At 39.3% G+C, this 20,259-nt stretch overlaps 1 protein-coding gene across 2 annotated transcripts in view; it reads right to left on the reverse strand.

Moving 5' to 3' along the window:
* Positions 1-19,174, reverse strand: part of LOC101734002 (NXPE family member 4) — an 85,405-nt gene extending 66,231 nt beyond the window's left edge. For both annotated transcript variants that reach the window (XM_031906409.1, XM_031906408.1), the window contains exon 1: positions 19,086-19,174. The gene's annotated coding sequence lies outside the window, so the exon portion shown is untranslated. The remainder of the gene's footprint in view (positions 1-19,085) is intronic.
* Between the last annotated feature and the right edge of the window lie 1,085 nt (positions 19,175-20,259).

The following is a 20,259-nucleotide window of genomic DNA, read 5'->3' on the forward strand; positions in this document are numbered from 1 at the left end:
ACCAAATATGCACAGGTTTACCTAAGTATATGGCATGTGGGGGCCCCAAAATGAAAATACCCCCATATGCTGTATAATTTCTGTTGTTTCAGTTACTGCAAATTCAACACATTTTCTGCATTTTATGGTGGGTAAACCCCTAAAAAATGAAGTTTACAAAAAAAACATATATTTTTGGAAAGTACACATTCCCCAAATCTAAAATGGGTACCCCTGTCTTTCTACTCAAAAATACCAAACCGCAAAGCTTTCCTAAAATTAGCAATTTTGATGAGACCTGAAAGCTTCCTACCTCCCACATACTATTAGGTACCAAGATAAAACATCCTAAATATGTACCCCATGGGTCCACTGAACAGTTTGATGCCCAATGTGAATAGGTTTACCTAAGTATGTGGCATGTAGGGGCCCCAAGGTGAAGATACACCATATGATTTCTATCATTTTAGCTATTGCAAAACCAACACATTTGCTGCTTGTTATGAGTGGTAAAGCTAGAAAAAAGTACATTCACCCCAGAAAACAATATATTTTTTCGAACGTACACAATCCCCCATATTTCAAATGGGTACCCATGTATTTCTACTCCAAAGTATGAAGCTGCAAAGCTTCGAAACTTACGAAAATCACCTCAAAACTTCCACTTTGCGCCATCTTTTCTCTCACAGGTCATTAGGTAACCATATAAAACACCCTACACCAGGAGTCTACCGAACAGTTTGAAGTCCAATATACATTGGTTTATCAAAGTTCATGGAACGTACAGACCCAAAATATACAGTGTGGTCAACACATGGGCAGTTTTGTGTGTAGTAAAAGAGGCAAAAAATTTAGGCTTATCCCTGAAAACCATATATTTTTGGAAAGCAGACATGCAGACAAATCCAAGATGGGAAAAGACGCCTTTCTACACAAAAGTACCGATCTACAAAGCTTTCCTAAATTTAGCATTTTTTATGTAATTTCTGAAAATCACCTAAAAATGTTGCAATTTACAGCATTTATCTCACAAATTTTTTTACGTACAATGGCAAATCACCCTAAATATAAATGCCAGAGGTCTACTAAACAGTTTGATGCCAAGTATGCATAGATGTACCAATGGATGGGGTATGTACAGACCCCAAATGTAAGTAATGCAGGTGAATTTTCTAGCCTGCAAACTCAGTTTCTGCAAAGAAAGCCCCCGAGAGCCCCCTAACTGTACAGAGACCCCCATAAAACCATATATATTTGCAAAGTACACATTCTGACAAATCAAACATGGGTAAGGACTTCTTTCTACACCAAACTACCAAACAACAAAGCTTTACTAAATTTATCAGTTTTGATGACATTTCTGGAAATCACCTAACGGCAATTTGGCGTTTTTATCTCACACAATTTTTTCCATACAATGGGAAATCACCCCAAATATGAACGCCAGAGGTCTACTGAACAGTTTGATGGCCAATATGCATAGATATATGGCCTCCTCTGATGAAGCACCCAATGGTGCGAAACGTGTTAGGAGAGTGGGTGCCATGAGACACTGGGATGCACCTATCCATTGTTTGGTATAGTATGTTTACTGCTTAATTTTGTTTACTGAAATATGTTGTTATTTGTTAATATGCATAGATATACCAAAGTATAGGGTTGTGTACGGACCCCAAATAAAAGAAGTGCATATGAATTTTTTCACCTGGGTAAGGACATCTTTCTACACCAAACTACCAAACAGCAAAGCTATGCTAAAAGAAAAGCAACAAACAATAATGCAAGTGTAAAACTGCAATAAAACCACAAAAATGAAATACAATTAGGCAAATCAATAAAATAACAAAATCAATTATTTTACAGCATGGTTAGTGGTCAGAATACCTGATCCAATGGTCACACTGTGAAATAAATAGTTTTTAGGGGAAAAACAAAATACAAACTGATATAATACAAAGCAAAAAAAAGTATATGTGTGTCTGTTTGTGTATATTTGTGTGTACACATCTAAAAAGTGTGTGAATGTGTGTATATGTGTATGTAAGTGTGTAAATATGTAAAAAAGCAAAAAAGCAAAAGAACTCAGAAAAGCAGAAACAAAAGCTACATTTATTTAAAGGTGTTGTGTGTGTGTAAATGCATGTACGTACGTGTGTGTGTGTGTGTGTGTGTATAGGTAAAAAAAAAGCCCACTTACCTTTTTTGTGAACAGAAGGGTCCAAGGGGCTGCACTAGGAAGCTGTTAACAGCAGACACATGCAATCCATGTCTGCTGTTAAGAAGTCAGCCCTGTGACAATCACATCGCAAGACCAACTTGCCAGCCCCCTTGGGTCATTGCCAAGGGGGTTGGGGGCACATCTAACTCTCTACAAAAGCCACTGGTGCAGAGAGAATCCCTTTTCTACCAATAACGTAGGTACTATGTTGTTGGCACATAACAGCTATTTTTAAAACTACGTAGTACCTGTGTTGTTGGAAGGGAAAGGGTTAAAGGGGTTGGTCACCTTTCAGTTAACTTTTAGTATGATGTAGAGAGTGATATTCTGAGACAGTTTGCAATTGGGCTTATTTTTTTTTATTATTTGTAGTTACTGTATTTAGTTATTTCAGTTTTTGCTTAGCAACTCTCCAGTTTGGAGTTTCAACAGCTATCTGGTTGCTAGGCCCAAATTACCTTAGAAACCAGGGAGTGGTTTGAATGAGAGGCTGGTGTATGAATATGAGAGGGTCTGAACAGAAAAATAAGTAATAAAAAGTAACAATAAAACTGTAGCCTCACAGAGCAATAGTTTTTGGCTGGCAGGGTCAATGACGCATTTGAAAGTTGCAAGAGGAAGAAGAAGGCAGATAATTAAAAAAAACTATAAGAAATAAAAACTGAAGACCAGTTGAAAAGTTGCCATTCTGTAACATAATAAAAGTTGAATCAAAGGTGAACTGCCCCTTTAAGTATTCTCTTTGCAGCCACTCCCATGCATGCTCCATATTTTGACACTGTTTGGGAGTTTTTAGGAGTCAGGGAGACTGCACAAGGCTTGGAATGCTTGCACTGAACATGATATCACCTCCACCCTGCACATTTTGATCTAAATCAGAAAATTTGTTCATTTCCCTCTGCTGGTAAGGAAGCAGAGGTTAATAAAATGATAGCAACATCTGGGGAACCCATAGTGTCCTAAAGTAAGTTATAGCACATAGTCCTTGCTAATAAATGACAACTAAATTTCACCTCTACTTCCATAGCACCTTCATTCACCTTTTTCTAGGTAATGAGCAGAGCAGGGTTGCCCACAATTGTTCACTGCAACAGCAGCAAATACACATAAACCACCACTGGATCCTGGAGCTTTCTGGGGAACCTTTTTGTAAAAAAACTTTACCAAGTGAGGAGCATGAGTGTCTCTAGCTGTCACCCAGAATCTCTCACCAAACCCCTTCTAATTAATAAGATATTGAATGTTACCTGTAAATTTGCGAGAGTCCACAATCTCCTGAACCTTAAATTCTAGATAGAAACAGAAGTAGAAGAAGGAGAGGAAGAAGAAAAAACATTACTAACCATCAGTTTAAGGAGTGTGATGTAGAAGGAGTTAGAAATATTCATGGGAGAAAGCTTGAGCTTAACACAGACAGGATTGATTGTTTATTTGATTTTAAAAGGGCCACTGTAAGGAGGATCAATTAGAGGAAGGAAAATGAAGTTTGCTATTCTTTAGTGCCTCGGGGGACTAATTATTTATGTATATAGTTTTACTTTGGTTGCAGTAGGCACAAGGTATTTATATATAGATCTGTCATTGTATTACAGTGCCAATCCTCACAGTGAAGAGGTCTATGCATTCCAGCAGCCAATGGAGCCCAACTGTATTCACTGGCCAATCAGAGGAACTAAAGAGAAGAAGCTGGTGACTGGGGACTTGCAAGTTGGAGTTTTCAGTTAGGAGTTTTTCTGAGATTAAACAAAGGAGTTATTTCTCTTGCAATTATGGTTGCTGGTTAGCATTCATTAATTACCATGGTACACATACAGAATCTTCAACCCCAAATCAAGTCTTTGATGCCTGTTAGCTGCCTTCTTTTAACAGGCAGAAGCCTTCTCCAGGTCCTGATGAGCAGTAGACCAAATAGATTTAAAGTCATGAATAGCAGCTTCAGAAGCAGGTACATCCACTTTAAGTACAGAAGAAGGTTGAGAAAGGGGATTCTGTCCATAAACACAAACAAATAGGGAGAAACCCAAAGCTTTGTGCCTGAGATTATTATGAGCAAATTCAGCCCAGGGGAGAAGTTCTGACCAGTTGTTGTTATTTTGAGAGATAAAACAGTGAAGTAACTGTTCCAGGACTTGATTGTCCATTACTTTGTGGATGATATGCTGAAGAAAACTTTAGACCAATGACCAACAATTTACAAAAAGCACGCCAAAAGCGGGAGACAAATTAGACCCCATTGTCAAATACAATAGATAAGGGAAAATCATGGAGATATACATGCAAGGAGAGCCACAGATGCTAGCTTTTTACTACAAGTAAGAAGTGAGCCATCTTGGAAATTCTATCTAGAACCACCAGAATTGTGGTAAAATCTGCCCATTTTTGTAGATCTATGATAAAGTCCACGTATATATCTGACCAGGGTTGGCTTTGTAACAGGCAAAGGATGGAGGAAACCACAGAGGAGACAGCAAGGATTCTTGGGTAACATCCTGGATGAGAGGAGGCCACCAGAAATATATGGAAATGAGATTGAGTGACCCCATGAGAGGATCTGAGATACCTTAGCTTGCGGGACAAAAGTCTTACCAGGTGGGCACTAAGGGGACTTCAGAAACAGGCCACACTAAGGACACAGGAGCCACCACCTGCTCTGGAGGAATAATTGCATACGGAGGGACTGTGGATGTTTCTTCAGAAGTCAAGGATCTAGATAGGACATCAGCCTTGACATTTTTAGACCCAGGTCTATAGGAGATGATGAAAATGAACCTTGAGAAGGATAATGCCCATCTAGCTTGTTGAGGATTCAATCTTTTAGGAGAAGAAATGTTTTCCAAGTTCTTACGGTTAGTAAGAATAGTAACAGGCTTCAAAGCTCCCTCTAGTAACACCATTCCTCCTAAGCCAACTTTATGACTTTATGGCCAGTAACCCCAGATTGGCAATTTAATTTCTCTCAGCAAATGATAAGTTTCAGAAGAAAAAAGGCACAGGGGTGAAATCAATAATTTGGGATAAAATAGCACCTACCCCTATATCGGAGGTATCAACTTTTAAGGTAAATGGTCGAGATGTATCTGGATGGGTCAGAACTGGAGTGGAAGCAAAAGCTGACTTTAAGAATTTAAAAGACTTATGGGCCTTTGGAGACCAGAGAGACTTAGGGGCTGATTTACTAATCCACGAATCCAAATCCGAATGAGAAAAATTTGGATTGGAAAACGAAAATTTTGCGACTTTTCTGTATTTTTTTGCGATTTTTTCGTCGCCGTTACGACTTTCCCTTAAATTGTAGCGACTTTTTCGTAAACGGTACGACTTGCGCGAATTGTCGTGACTTTTTCATAGCCAGTACAAATTTCGTGAATTGTCGCAGCAGAATAGCCAGTAGAAGAACAAGATTTTCTGATGAAGCCTCTGGAAAGATTCTCTTGAATGTATTCTTTCATGGCTTTGGTCTCTGGGATGGACAATGAATAAGTTCTACCCCTTGGAGGAATAGTGGAGTAATAGCAAAAATAAGTTCAGTAGGGCAGTCATAAGGCCTATGGGGAGGAAGAGTCTCTGCATTCTTTTCCTCAAAGACATCAGAGAATTCAACATAACATTTATGCCATTTATGCCATTATACTATTGATTGTAGCTGTCTTCCAGTTAGCAGCAATTGAGATCTGGACTGCTGAGAGTACCTGGTTAACTAATTTTTGTGTCTGTTTGGAAAGCTGCTTGGAAGGTTTTCCTAAAAGTAAGATAAGAATATTTTTGCCCAGGGTTTGAAGCGTGATCTGGTACAGTAGCATCAAGATCTCATCCCAGAATGACTGTATTTGGGGACAAGTCTAGAATATATGGGGTGAATCTCCATGTTGCCCGCAGCCTCTCCAGCAATGGTGCAAAACTTCTGGGAACAATGCATGGAGCTTGGCTGAGGTGTGGTACCAAAATGTTAGTATTTTGTAAATCTTTTCTTGTTGTCTAACACATGTGATCCTTCACTTGGTATTATCCTATATAACTTTCCATTCTTTTTCATCAATTGTTCTCCCAATGTAGGTGTCACGCACAGTATCCCAAAACTCAGAACAACAGCCAAGGTCCCGGTCTGAGGTCACTCTTCTGCCTATAACAGCCACCTTTGGCTTCGGGAGGAGCCCTCCACTACTCGGGTGCCGCCAGGACTTAATGTGAGAGGACCAGGGCAGATGTTCTGAGCAGGCTAGGGAACTTAGCGTTATGCAGAATATTGGGGAGAAGAGACGAAGTGATCAGGCCGAGGTCAAACCAAATGGGCAGCGAAGTGCAAAGTCAGATTCCAGAACCGTAGTCAAAAAACAGGCAGAGGGTCAGTACAGGCAGCAATCAGCAAGGTCAGAGTCAGGCAAGGGTCAAAACATGAATTAGAATCAGAATCAAGCAATAGCAGGAACTAGGAGGCGAAACCGAAGTTGGGCACTGAAAACAACCACAAGCGCCTTTAAATATTTGAAATTCGCGCCTTGCACGATGACGTCATGCGGCGCGCCGGTCTTAAAAGGAAGCGCGCGCACTTCCGCGTTCCACAGCTCCAGGACGCGCGCATCGGCGCACACGACAAGGCGGGCGTCCCCGCCTAGAGAGCAGCGGGCATCCCCGCCAACCCCCTAGACCACCAGGTATTCTTACAGTAGGTATTGCACTTTTGCATGTATTTATCTTTATAGCTGGAAAGAAAGGCCCAGGGCTTTATCGTTTAGGGCTTCTCATGTAAATAAAAACTACCATGGACCAGGCAGGTCATGTCTCGCAAAGTAAAAAGAGGAGTATGTTTCTACGGTTGCCTTACGCATTTAGGTCCATCTTTCCCCAGAGAAAACCAAACCCATGCATTGGGGTGATAAGGCAGGAACTGTTGTGCCTTAATGTTCATCCATATAATATCAGAGGACCAGTGAGATGATGCCAATAATTGGTGGATCTGGGCCGCTTCATAATAGTATTGGAGTTTCTATTAGTTCTATGCCTCTTCTTTCCCCAAATAAAAGCATGAAATATAGTTTGAAGTGTCTTTAGTGTCACAAAAGGGACAGAGATAGGCAAAGTCTTAAAAAGGTAAAGAAATTTTGTGAGAATGGACATCTTCAAAAAGGAAATCTACCAAACCAAGTGATAGGGAAGTTTATCCATTTATAAAGCTTAATTTTTTTCTCCTGTGTTAAGAAGGGGAAATTATCGATAAAAAATTTATCGGTGTGATATGCATGCCCATATAAGAAATATAGAGCCTTTTCCATTTATATGGGGTTGAGGGGAGGATGTGCAAGGGAAATGCTTCTGTTTTTAGTTACATTAAGTTTGTATCCAAAAAGAGCACTTTAGATATCCAGGAATTTATGTAGTGGAGAAAGATAATAGACGAAGAAAAGCTTCCAAGCACTCCGAACCTTCTGAGTTAAAATCTCATCTTTATTAGTCCATTAAAATACAAATGCCTAACGCGTTTCGTGCGCATGCGCACTTAGTCATAGGCTAGTGGAGGAAGATAGACTTGAGGGTTGGTTACTGTTAGTAGAATGTCATCTGCAAAAAGGGCAATTTTATAATGTTTGGATCCTACTTCTACTCTTTGATATCTGAGTGATTGCGAATGTTGGCAGCTAGTGGTTCTATACTAAGGGCATAGAAAAGAGGTGATATGGGGTAGCCCTGTCTTGTGCAATTTGATTGGGTTGTTAGAGTAATTTTAGGTATATGGCAGGGTCATTATATAAGGCATGTAAAGCGTAAGGTAAGTGCAACAAAGATTGAGATGTTGAAGAAAGGCAAATAAATAAGACCAGTCTAAGCAGTCGAACACCTTTTCTGCATCCAGACTTAAAATTATTAGGGCCTTTTTTTGCCAATTTAATATATTAAATATATTAAATTAACAGCTCTTCTCGTATTATCTCCAGCTTGGCAGCCTAGTATGAAACCTACCTGGTGGGCACTGAGGTTTGTGAGAATAGAAGCCAGACAATTAGCTAGAATTTTAGAAAATAGCTTCAGGTCTGTGTTCAGTAGACTGACAGGTCTATAGTTTGTAAAGATAGTTTAATCCTTTCCCATCTTAGGGATCAGGGTAAGGAAAGATGTGAAGTCTGTGGAAGGAATCAGGGTTCCTTGAAGATAGCAAAATTTGGTGAGATATGGTAGAATAGAGTGGTGAAATTGTTTATAATATTGATAGGACAACCCATCTGGGCCTGGAAAAGATTTTAATAGTTATAGATACCTATTGCTGTGTAATTTTTGCATTTAGGAGTTCTAAGTCAGCTTCTTTAAACTTAGGCATGTTGGCCTGTTATTTTTTTAGCAACAATGAGGTTCTGCTGGAGGGGTTCATATTCTAGTTCTGCCTTAGATTGTAGAGTAGAGTAGAGTAGAGAAGTATTTGTGGAATTAGGCTACTATGTGATCATGGTTGTAAATTAAATCTCCAAAATCATTTTTAAATGCAGTGGGAGCAGAAGCCCCTTAAGCACCATGGAAGACATCCAGTTGGAAGGCAAAAAACTGAAGGGACTGGGATAGGTGAACCTGTTGAGCCTCTTGGATCACTAGACGCTTGAGGATCACTTCTCCAGGGCATTTTCCAAGGAGCCAGCAGTAGCAATGTGAAAGGGTATTATGTTGGCCCAAGCTAATCTGTTACTGACTAACAGTCAAGGTTAATCCAAAAATGCAAATACCAAAAGGATCAGGCAAGACAAAGAAGACAGGGAACTACTGAACCAAGTTGGACACCAAAACAAAGAAAGGAAACCTTGTTTTTTTAAATTGATGCCAAAGTGACAATAGTACATCCACTGACGTCACGACATGGAGCCGAGCAGTGACGGTGTTGTTGTGCATGCGCGTATCCGGACACGCGCCGTGTCAGAGCACACCTGCGCAGAGGATCCCGGGGACCAGCGCGCCTAGAGGTAGGAATTCGAGCCAGTCTCCTGGTGCTCCTAAAGAAAATTTTTGTCATTCCAAGGGGCATTTTTATAAAGCTGTGTAAAAAAAAGGTGAAGTTGGATATATCCCACACATTACAAATGTAACCTTGTGCTGCACAGTGTAAAATCTTATGTATTTATTAAGCTATGTAATAATGTGAATGTTAAAAACAGTGTACCATTTTTTTCTTTAAAGGACAAGTCAACCCAGAATATAGTATTTTGCTTAATAAAAGAAAACATAATTCTAAGCAACTTCTAAGCAAAATTTATATATATATATTATATATATATATATATATATATATATATATATATATATATATATATATATATATATATATATATATATATATATATATATATATATATTAGGAAAAAATATATCCCGCAAATTTTTTTATTGGCAAGTGAGTAACGTTTTGGCTGACACAGCAGCCTTTCTCAAAGTGAGTGTGAGGCAAACAAATCCCCCAATTAAACCTAACAGTGGCACCAAAACCAGTGTGACGTCATACACTGGGAGTGTGTCTAAATAAATGATCAAGTAAACTAACAAATTAACCAAAGAATAAAAAGAAATTGGGGGATCAAGGGCAAAAACTTCTCTAAAAAATACTTTGTTGGCACAGCGTTGCGCAAAATAAAACGCAAGATATTCTAGCGAAAATACTTGGCTTTTTTTCTTTCGCGCTAAACACCATGAAAACGGGATTTGTTGGCGAACTTTCAGCGTATGTTCGCAGTTTGGGTTTGCGCTGCGTTTTCCGCGGTTTTTTTATCGGCGCAAAAAATATTGCACAAATCACGCATGGCGTTTTTCCGCAATTTTTTTTTTCAGGTTCGCTACATCCCTAAGTGCCGATCCTCTTTCACTGGCGGTCCCGTGGGTCTAGTTGTGACCGACTACTCTCCTGACATGTGCTGCCTGCCGCCAATGTCCCCGTTCTTATGATCCTTACTAGACTTTGCCCCTGTGTGCTTATCTCTGTCTGGCAGTACACTTTGGACAAAAGGTGCAAATTATAGTTCAGTACATGTGAGTACAAGCGCTTTTATAATCTAATATTCTCTTCACTTCTACTTTCTCCTACACTGGGTGTCTTATCTAGCGTAGCTACACTTGTTTCACCTTTTCTTATTTATTTTCCTAATTTCTTTTTATTCTTTGGTTAATTTGTTAGTTTACTTGATCATATATTTTATGTTTTGGCACCACTGTGAGGTTTAATTGGGGGATTTGTTTGCCTCTCACTTTGAGAAAGGCTGCTGTGTCAGCCGAAACGTTACTCACTTGCCAATAAAAAAAATTTTTTGCTTTCATAAGTCCTGTGAGTGCGGGATATATTTTTATATATATTTATTTTATATTATATATATAGATATATATAGAAGTCCAAGAATTGGGTGCACACCAGGATATTTTTTAAAAATTAAAACGTTACTTTTATTTAAACATGCTGTTAAAACAGGCCAACGTTTCGGTCTCCTCCTAAGACCATTATCAAGATATATATATATATACAAAATGTAGTGACAGGCACTCTCGACAAACAAAGATCAAAGATGCCTGGGTGCAGTCCAAAATGAAATAATGTAACAAAAAGTAACTGGTACTGCACTCACAGGAAACAGGCACTCATAGAAAAGGACAAACAAAAACTGCTTTTAATAGCTGTTATATATATATATAACAAAATATATAACAAAAAGTAACTGGTACCACATTAACAGGACTTATTAAAGTACAAAAAAAGTTTATTCAAAAGTTGTGTCTAACGTTTTGGCTACCACTGCAGCCTTTCTCAAAGACAATGTGAGTACAAGTGAATACACACTAATAAACACAAAATGGCGCAAAAATGGTGACGTCATAGTGTAGGGTAAATACACAGTATACATTACATGAAGAAATGGGTGAGCAAACTAAACAAAAATTGCAGTTACAAAGAATAAAAATTGCAGTTACAAAGAATAAAAGTTAAAAATCCAAATCAAGTAGAAAGAAAGCAAATCAATAAGAAAAGATCAAAACAGAAAGCCCGAAAAGTCACCCGGTGCACATTGAGGTCTAACTGTAACTCACCCTCAACTGGAGCTAACCTACACGATAGTGGGAAAATCGCATGTGGCAAATGTCAAACCGAGTCACAGGATGAGGGCTCAGGCACTGATAGGAATAAGAAAGCTGGTGTAGCGCTTAACGATCGGGCTGAGCGGGCCGATCACCGGAGTATTTCATTCTCACAACAGCAGTGCTTATACTGTAGACAGCGCAGTGGGTGGGTCCCATATACAGAGGACATACTTAGAGTTAGAGCCATGCAGAAATGCAGCACAAAGTTATGGGACTCAGTATACTTACTAGTAAAAGGTGATTGGTATACAGTTGGGAAAACGTGTCTGGTTGTCTTGCTCGTTTGGAAAATACCAATCAGAGTGGGTGGGGCTATGCAGTCATGCAGGGTTGTCAAAGATGTTATCATACGAAGCCGGGGTTTCACATTAGGGGATTACTGTGGTGTAAATAAACCACTGTTGGCACATATCATGCAGCATAATATTTTAACAGGGGTTACTTGGTATTATTGGGGTGCAAGTAATCCACTACTGACCCATACACAGCAGATTATTATGGTGGTGTCTAAAGATCACTAAGGATAAAACATATCAAGTGGTATTAATAAACCACTACTGGCTATAATAGAAGCCACAGTATTCAGGTGGTGTCTGGTCCACAAGTGCGCACGGTGGAACCTGTAAGATGTACGGTCCACTTGGCAGCACCATGTTCACTATCAATGCCATACCCTCCGTAGGAAGAATACCACTCAAAATATATATAAACAGGGGGACATGACTGGTCACCAGTATGAGATTTCGGAACAGACAGTAGTTGCTGTCCAGTACTCAGTACCGGATCCACTATAATGTCGTAATCACCACCAAAAGAGGGTCTCTGTTGTAGAGGGATAAATAAAAGACAGCCTATTTTTTGGTACAGTAGTGAAACCGAGATATACATGCTGCATACCCATATCATAGGAATTAAACTATTATTCTCTCAACTAGGTTAGAAATATTGAGGTGAGAACCACAGTGCACCTGTGAAGTAACCAAAATTAAAAAAGAAAGGAAGAACAGAGTGCGAGAAAAGAGCAAAGTGTAATAAAAACAGAGTATAGGAGATGCTCAAAAGCAATAGCTCCTAGTTATCTACCAAGAAAGGAACAAAGTGTAATAAAAACAAAATATCAGGTATAGGAGATGCTCAAGAGCAACAGCTCACAGTTACCTAAATTATTGCAATAAAGTTACAATACATATGAAACTTCTGGGCCCATAATCTGAGGGAAAAAGGAAAATAACAGATGTAGCAAATACTAGACTTCCCGAGGAAATGGCATCATTTTAAGTAAAAAGAAGCATAGGATATTAGTTCATTCAGTCCGTGTGGGCTAATGGTGTTCAGTCTGTGTATCCATTTCAGTTCCCTTTGTAACAGTAGTTTCTCTCGGTCTCCACCATGTACCAGAGGAGGTACAAAATCGATAACCATACAGTGTAAGCTGGCCAAAGAATGCTTGTGTGCCAAAAAATGGGCAGCTACGGGTGTGTCAGCTTCACCAGTTGCCAGTGCCAACCTGATTGCTGACCGATAATTGGCCATGCGGTCACGAAAGGTGGTAACTGTCTTGCCAATATATAGCAGTCCGCAGGGGCATTTGATGAAGTATATTATAAACTTAGAAGTGCAGGTGAACCTATGGAGAATTGGAATAATGCGACCAGAATGAGGATGGTTAAAGGTGGCTCCTGTTATCAGTGAACTACATGTTGTGCAGTTGGGGCACGAGGCTTCCGTATTCGCAATATCCCCACCATTGGACGGAACAAAATAGACTTTTGCAAGAAATGGTGCCAATTCCTCAACAAGTGTTCAATGGATCTTATGCTGCTAGTCATCAAAGAAGTTGTAAAGAATCTGAAAAGCACATGGACAGAACCCCCCACAAGAGGACGCGGCACCAGAAGAGGCAGGGCGATACGTTTCATTCCTGGGTTTTCACAGCCACATACACCCAACACCCGCTCACGCGTTATGGCCGCCCCCCTACCTTTCTCGGTAGATAACTAGGAGCTATTGCTTTTGAGCATCTCCTATACTATAATATGTTTTTATTACACTTTGCTCTTTTCTCACACTCTATTCTTCCTTTCTTCTTTCATTTTGGTTTCTGCACAGGTGCACTGTGGTTCTCACCTCAATATTTCTAACCTAGTTGAGCGAATAATAGTTTAATTCCTATGATATGGGTATGCAGCGTGTATATCTCGGTTTCACTACTGTACCAAAAAATAGGCTGTATTTATCCCTCTTTATTTAGACCCTCTTTTGGTGGTGATTACGACATTATAGTGGATCCGGTACTGAGTACTGGACAGCAACTGCCGTCTGTTCCGAAATCTCATACTGGTGATCAGTCGTGTCCCCCTATTTATATATATTTTGAGTGGTATTCTTCCTACGGAGGGTATGGCATTAATAGTGAACACAGTGCTGCCAAGTGGACCGTACATCTTACAGGTTCCACCGTGTGCACTTGTGGACCAGCCGTTCCCTTTCCCATAATTTTGAGCATAGCCTGTAATGGCTTACGGACACCACCTGAATACTGTGGCTTCTATTATAGCCAGTAGTGGTTTATTAATACCACTTGATATGTTTTATCCTTAGTGATCTTTAGACACCACCATAATAATCTGCTGTGTATGGGTCAGTAGTGGATTACTTGCACCCCAATAATACCAAGTAACCCCTGTTAAAATATTATGCTGCATGATATGTGCCAACAGTGGTTTATTTACACCACAGTAATCCCTAATGTGAAACCCTGGCTTCGTATGATAACATCTTTGACAACCCTGCATGACTGCATAGCCCTGCCCACTCTGATCGGTATTTTCCAAACGAGCAAGACAACCAGACACGTTTTCCCAACTGTATACCGATCACCTTTTACTAGTAAGTATACTGAGTCCCATAACTTTGTGCTGCATTTCTGCGTGGCTCTAACTCTAAGTATGTCCTCTGTATACGGGACCCACCCACTGCGCTGTCTACAGTATAAGCGCTGCTGTTGTGAGAAGGATATACTCCAGCAATCGGCCCGCTCAGCCCGATCGTTAAGCGCTACACCAGCTTTCTTATTCCTATCAGTGCCTTAGCCCTCATCCTGTGACTTGGTTTGACATTTGCCACTTGCGATTTTCCCACTATCGTGTAGGTTAGCTCCAGTTGAGGGTGAGTTACAGTTCGACCTCAATGTGCACCGGGTGACTTTTCGGGCTTTCTGTTTTGATCTTTTCTTATTGATTTGCTTTCTTTCTACTTGATTTGGATTTTTAACTTTTATTCTTTGTAACTGCAATTTTTATTCTTTGTAACTGCAATTTTTGTTTAGTTTGCTCACTCATTTCTTCATGTAATGTATACTGTGTATATATATATAAAGAGCTATTAAAAGCAGTTATTGTTTGTCCTTTTCTATTCTCTGTCCTGGTAGCTCTGACACAATATAACACAAGCCAGCAGATTAACAGATCTGTCTTGCTGGAAGAGACCTTTGCAACATTGTTTAAAAAGAAACAACCAGGAGTTCAGCAAATGCTGCTTTCAATAGTGTTTACATTAACAAATAACTTTAAAGCACTGAAAATTTGTTAATAAATTCATATTGGAAAGTTGCTTAGAATTATGTTTTCTTTTAGTAGGCAAAAACTTATTTTGGGGGTTGACATGTCCTTTAGGTTGCACCATTTTTTTCTTTCCCTAAATGTGTTCCATTGTTTTAACTCTTTTACTGCCAAGCACGTATGGCATACGTGCTGGTAGTAAAAGGCCTTAAACGCCAACGATGTGTCCCATACGTCGTTGGCATTTAAGGTCTTCTCTCTGCAGCGGCGGCCTGTGCTGCCGCTGCAGAGAGTTTCTATCGATGACAGCCCCCCTGTGCAACGTGCCAGGGGGGCTGTCATCAGGGTCCTGTGAACCGATGTGTCGCAGGACCCTCCAGGAAGCAGCAGACGCGATCGCATTGCTTCTGCTGCTTCCTGCTTCCTATCTTGCCGAGGAGCACCGGCCCACTGAAGAGGAGGCGATCGGGTCTTCAGGACAGGTAAGGAGTTTGTTTTTGTTTTTGCATTTATACACACACACACTTATATACATTTATACACACTTACATACATTTACACACACTTACAGCACACATTTTAGCATTTTTTGTTTGTTTGGTTTTTTTTTTTCATTTTTCACACTTTTATATACTTATTTACACTCATATACACACTTACACACTGTCACACAACTTTTACACATGTACACACATGTATACACAAACACTTTTTTTTCTTTTCATTTTACCACTTTGTTTTTAGTTTCTTTTACCTAAAAACTGTTTATTTTGACAGCGTGACTATTGGATCAGATATTCTGACCACTAATTACACTGTCATGTGACTTATTTTGTTGTTTCACTGATTTGCACAATTTTTGTGGTTTTATTGCATTTTTATCCCTGTATATGTGTTCCTAATCTGTTTTTAGCGTAGCTTTGCCAGGTGTAACTTTGATGTACAAAAATAACTTTACCTATTTTGAATTCATCAGAATGTGTACTTTCCAAAAATATATGGTTTTCTGGGGGTCTGTGTATAGTTAGGGGGGGGTTACTGCACATAATACGCTGACAGGGGGCTCTGTGTGCAAAAGATGAGTTGGCAGGCGAGAAATCCATGTGCGCTATTTTCGTTTTGGGGTCAGTACATACCGCAGACTTTTGTATATCTATGCATATTGGGCATCAAACTGTTCAGTAGACCTCTGGTGTTCCTATTTGGGGTGACTTGCCTTTGTATGCAAGAAATTGTGTGAGATAAATGCAGCAAATTGCAACATTTTTAGGCGATTTTCTGAAATGTCATAAAAACCAATAACTTTAGGAAAGCTCTGCAGATTGGTACTTTGGTGTAGAAAGGACTCTTTACCCTTGTTGGATTTGTCAGAATGTGTACTTTCCAAAAATACATGGTTTTGTGGGGGTCACTGTATAGTTAGGGGAAGTTTTGGCACATAATACGCTGTCAGGGGGCTCTGTGTGCAAAAGCTGAGCTGGCAGGCGAGAAATCCTTATGCGCTAATTTCATTTTGGGTTCAGTACATACCTCATGCATATTGGGCATCAAACTGTTCAGTAGACCATAGGTGTTCCTATTTGGGGTGATTTGCCTTTATCTGATCTTTATCAAGAAATTGTGAGAGATAAATGCGGCAAATTGCAACATTTTTATGCGATTTTCTAAATGTCATATAAATCTGCAAACTTAGGAAAGCTTTACAGCTTGGTACTTTGGAGCAAAAAGAAATGTTTACCCATTATAGATTCGGGGGGATGTGTATTTCCAAAAATATATGGCTTTCTGGGGTGAGCGTACTTTTTTGTAGCATTATCCCACATAAAGGATGTAAATGTGTTGATTTTGCAGGAGCTGAAATGATAGATCATATGGGGGTATGTTCCCATTGGGGCCCCTACATGCCACATACTTAGGTAAACCTATACATATTGGGCATCAAACTGTTCAGTGGACCCCTGGCGTTCATATTTAGGGTGTTTTATCTTGGTGCCTAATGTTATGTGGGAGATAAGATGCTGCAAAGTGGAAGCTTTGAGGGGATTTTTGGAAATGTCATCAAAATTGCTAACTTTAGAAAAGCTGTGCGGCTTGGTACTTTGGAGTAGAAAGACATGGGTACCCATTTTAGATTTGGGGGAATGTGTACTTTCCAAAAATATATGACTTTTTGGGGTGAGCGTACTTTTTACTAGCTTTATCCCACATATAATGATAAAAATGTGTTAATTTTGCAGGAGCTGAAATGACAGAAATTACAGTACATATGGGGGTATGTTCCCATTGGGGCCCCTACATGCCACATACTTAGGTAAACCTATACATATTGGGCCTCAAACTGTTCAGTGGACCCCTGGTGTTCAAATTCAGGGTGTTTTATCTTGGTACCTAATGCTATGTGGGAGATAAGATGCTGCAAAGTGGAAGCTTTGAGGGGATTTTTGGAAATATCATCAAAATTGCTAACTTTAGAAAAGCTGTGCGGCTTGGTACTTTGGAGTAGAAAGACTTGGGTACCCATTTTAGATTCAGGGGAATATGTACTTTCCAAAAATATATGACTTTCAGGGGTGAGCGTACTTTTTACTATCTTTATCCCACATATAATGATGTAAATGTGTTGATTTTGCAGGAGCTGAAATGACAGAAATGACAGTACATATGGGGGGTATGTTCACATTGGGGCCTCTACATGCCATATACTTAGGTAAACCTATACATATTGGGCATCAAACTGTTCAGTGGACCCCTGGTGTTCAAATTCAGGGTGTTTTATTTGGTTACTTTATGACCTGTAGGAGATAAGATACTATAGACTGGAAGCTTTGAAATTTTCATAAAAACCAATAACTTTAGGAAAGCATTGCGACTTGATAGTTTGGAGTAGACAGACAGTTGTGCCTATTCTGTATTCCCCAGAATCTGTTCTTTCAAAAAATGTACAATTTTCTGGGATAAACCTTCTGTTAGTGGAATTTTTGGCCTTGAAATCTAAAGTATGAAGCTTTCTGGAGCAGTGCTTTGGAAATTTGGTAGTGTACTGCTGGGAGTTTTTGAGCTGTACAAGTGAGAAATCTCCATAAAACTATATATATTTGGTATTGGCACGTTCAGGAGACATGGGACTTTCCAAATCAGTTGTATATTCGTGCATAAAATAATTTTTGTTTCTAGTATGTGTGATTATGTTATGGAAAATTTGATATTTTTTGCATTTTTAGACATTTAGAAGCCTATATATTGTTACAGAATTGGAATTACACAAAAATTCTACCATATTTTGAAAGCTTAGGTTGTTCTGAAAAAAACGATATATTGTTTTCCTGGGTAAACTAAAAGTCCCCCCGAGGAAAGGCCCCTAAAGTGAAACAGTGCAAAATGTTCAAAAACTGTCTGGCAATACAAGTTCCGCTTTGACCAAAATGGCTGGCAGTAAAAGGGTTAAAGCAGAGATGGCGTAAAAAGATGGTGTAAATGTTCACAATATTTCTCATTGCACTTTTTTTCCTAAATTTCCTTAACAGGTTGCACCACCTTTGAGGTACAGTAGTGTAAAACTATGCAGTTTTTCAAAATACAGGGTATCATAATACAAAGAAACAAAATAAACACTTTGATAACTATAATAAATTTTAGCTTTGTAATTGACTTTCTGTTTTTTTCAGAATTGTGATGGACTGTGTTAAATTGTGAGTAAGGAAAATAACACAGCTTGATAAATATCATTATTTTTACATTGCTTTTTACACTTTTCTGATGCAACACATTTACAGAACTAGATAAATATGACCATTTGTGTGAATAAGTCACATGCAATATTTTCATTTTGGGGTCTATGCATACTTTGGTCACCTTATGCATATTGACCATCAAACTGTTTAGATATATAGAATTCATATGTATGGTGTTTTATCCATGCATGTTAGTATATGCTGCATATAAGATGCTGTCAAATGATATCTTTTAAAAAAACTGTTAAATTCAGAGCAGACTTGCAGTTTGGAAGTTTGGCGTAAAAAAGATATATTTACTCATTTTGCATTCATAAGAATGTATACTATAAAAATATATAAGACTTAATTTGTCAAATTCCTGTATACAAGTTTGTCCCTTTATTCTCGGTTATAGAGCAGTGGGGATGTCTGTCTATGTATTGTATCCAGTATATACATAGTACTTTACTGGCAGTAAAGAGATGCAAAAAAAAAAAATAACTAAACTTCTTTACTCACATTAATTGTATGCCTTTTTCTTTTTTCTTAAGTGTTCAGTCTTAGGACTGTGTTGATACCAAACTCTGGCTTCGTCCGAAGTTACAGTAAAAAAACTTGTTAAAAAAACTGATCGGACTTGTTCAGGCAGGTTGTCTCCGCCTAGTTACAAACTTAAACAAGAATACATCAAATAATTAACCCTTTATGTGCCAGCAGAATTTAACATTTCAGTCATACTCAGTGCCAGAAGTTTTTTTAACATTTTGTGCAGGGGTCAGTTTAGGTAGCACAAGCAAAAAGGAAAAACAGAAGACCTTTGTGCTTATTAATTACCTAATATCCAACAATTCGGCTTCCACATGGTGTTTGCAACCTTAATTACTAGACTCGCAAATAAACAAAATTTCTGTGTTTGTGCCTTTAATTAAAAAGTTAAATTTTATTTAGTATAATTAAAAATATAATTACATAACACCTACTTTATATTAAATAAATACTTAAAAAACCACATGGCAATATTCGGCCATAGTAGAAAAATCCATTACACACCACTAGTGCGAAAGGAAAAAATCAGCAAAAGTATTTAGGTTCTTATAGTAATCACAAGAACAGAACATATTCTTAGACGCTGAGATTTCCTGAGAGGAGGTGAAAAGATTGGGAATAGTGAAGGGCGAAAAGTTTCGCCAGGCATGGATTCGCGGCGAATTTCCGCGTTTCGCCATTGGCGGATTGTTTCGCGAAACGGATGAAAAATTTCGCCACGGAAAAATTCGCCGCACGTCCAAAAATTGTCGCCGGCGTCAAAAAAGAATAGTCGCGGGCGACAAAATAATAGCCGCGGGCGACGAAACAAGAGCCGCGCGATGAAACAATAGCCGCGCGACGAAACAATAGCCGCGCACGACGAAACAATAGCCGCGCACGACGAAACAATAGCCGTGCGACAAAATAATAGCCGTGCAACAAAATAATAGCTGCGGGCGATGAAATAATAGCCGCGCGACGAAACAAGAGCCGCGGGCGACGAAACAAGAGCCACGCGCGACGAAACAAGAGCCGCGGGCGACGAAACAAGAGCCGCGCGACGAAACAAGAGCCGCGGGCGACGAAACAAGAGCCGCGCGCGACGAAATAATAGCCGCGCGACAAAACAATAGCCGCGGGAGACGAAACAATAGCCGCGCCACAA

The sequence above is a fragment of the Xenopus tropicalis genome, chromosome 7 (genome assembly GCF_000004195.4).
Source record: "Xenopus tropicalis strain Nigerian chromosome 7, UCB_Xtro_10.0, whole genome shotgun sequence".
NCBI classification, from domain to species: Eukaryota; Metazoa; Chordata; class Amphibia; order Anura; family Pipidae; genus Xenopus; species Xenopus tropicalis.